The following is a 1,904-nucleotide window of genomic DNA, read 5'->3' on the forward strand; positions in this document are numbered from 1 at the left end:
TCTAATTCGTACTCTCCATTATGTACAAGTGCATGAGTTTTTATCATGCTCTTCAATTCTTCAGCATGAACTTTTCCCTTCTGTTTCTGTAGTAGGAGAGATTTTTGTAAACCTCTTGATTATTGGTGGGAAAGTGAGTTATACCTGAAAGTTTTCTTACTCAGCTATCTTACTTTATGGTTACATCTCTGGTCAAACTATCTTATAATCCCTTTCCTGGTTGAACAGATGGAATGAAAAGAAACAAAACAAAACTATTGTCTTGGGACACTTGTATCTTTATCATATATAGACTTTAGCACAATGATAAATATACTGCTCCCAAAAAGTAGGGGGTATTTCAAAATAAATATGAAGTGTTAAAAAAAGAAGCATTTAATTTTTTTTAAACAAGAACATCAGAAAAGCAAATGACAAGTCAAAGAAAGTTGTTCAATTATGCAAATGAGATGCAAAACCAACTTTTATTTCATTGGTGAAAATGCACTATACAGAAGGCTGAAAGTACTGGATAGAGTATCTGCATGTTCCCTGATCCCCTAATTTTTGTGAGCTGCATATATAGGCAACCAATCCAGGAGGTCAGGAGGAACATTAAGACATGGATATGCATGCAGAAAGAAAACTATCTCAGGTTATCTGTACTAACACCCCAAACTATAGCATAAAGAACTATGATTCAGCCCTGATGCAGTGGATTGAGTGTCGTTCCAGAACACCAAGGTCGCTGGGGATCCTGGGGTCCCTAGCTTGACCCTGAGGGCACCGGTTGAACCCTGGTCAGGACACATATGAAAAGCTATCAATGGGTGCACAACTAAGTGGAACAACGAGTTGATGATTCTCTCCCTCTGTCTCCCTCTTTGCCTCTCTCTCTTCCTTCCTCTCTCAAAAAACAAAACAACAGAGAAAGCCCCCAAAACTATGACTCAAACACTGAAAAGAATATAGACTGATTCAGTGTAAATATTACTTAACTTCCTGACCCTCAATTTCCTAATCTGTGAAATGCCCTTTCTAGGGGCACTAGCTGGCCCCTAGAAGGTGCTTCCAAAATATTTATTTTATTTTTTTCTCCAGTTCATACAATCTACAAATAAGCTCTTCTCAGCCATTCATATCAACCCTATTACTTGTCAAATGAATGCATCTTCAGCAATTATACAGATATTGGTAACTGATTTAGTAAGGGTAGTTTAATCTCTTGAAAACATATTACACCCAAGCAAGTATAGAATGAGCAGAAAATTTTCTTTCTTTCTTTCTTTTTTTTTTCTTTGTATTTTTCTGAAGTTGGAAACGGGAAGGCAGACAGACTCCCGCATGCGCCTGACCGGGATCCACCCGGCATGTCCACCAGGGGGCGATGCTCTGCCCATCTGGGGCGTTGCTCTGTCACAACCAGAGCCACTCTAGCACCTGAGGCAGAGGCCACGGAGCCATCCTCAGCACCCGGGCCAACTTTGCTCCAATGGAGCCTCGGCTGCGGGAGGGGAAGAGAGAGAGAGAGAGGAAGGAGAGAGGGAGGGGTGGAGAAGCAGATGGGCACTTCTCCTGTGTGCCCTGGCCAGGAATCAAACCTGGGACTCCTGCACGGCAGGCCGACGCTCTACCACTGAGCCAACCGGCCAGGGCCGAGCAGAAATTTTAATGATAAAATATGAGCCGGGGAGTTTCCTCCCCAGAAAGTCAGCATTATGATCAACAACAAGAGCATTCTATTCTGAAATATTTGCTATCTGGCTAGAGGTTTTATGCTAAGGGAGAGAAAAAATAGACATTATTCTGTTTGATTTTAATACACAACAAACATGAAATTGCCCATACTTGAATATTCCATTGTTATGTTTAATTACAATACACTTCCACTCTCTAAAATTTTAGTCATTTCCTCTGAGAAAATT

The 1,904-nt window shown here is 41.0% G+C and overlaps 1 non-coding gene across 1 annotated transcript; it reads right to left on the bottom strand.

Moving 5' to 3' along the window:
- Window positions 1–1,559: 1,559 nt before the first annotated feature.
- TRNAG-GCC (transfer RNA glycine (anticodon GCC)) lies at window positions 1,560–1,635 on the bottom strand. The gene has a single exon. It is a non-coding gene; the product is annotated as a tRNA-Gly (tRNA).
- Window positions 1,636–1,904: the final 269 nt, after the last annotated feature.

This window comes from Saccopteryx bilineata, chromosome 2, assembly GCF_036850765.1.
Source record: "Saccopteryx bilineata isolate mSacBil1 chromosome 2, mSacBil1_pri_phased_curated, whole genome shotgun sequence".
NCBI classification, from domain to species: Eukaryota; Metazoa; Chordata; class Mammalia; order Chiroptera; family Emballonuridae; genus Saccopteryx; species Saccopteryx bilineata.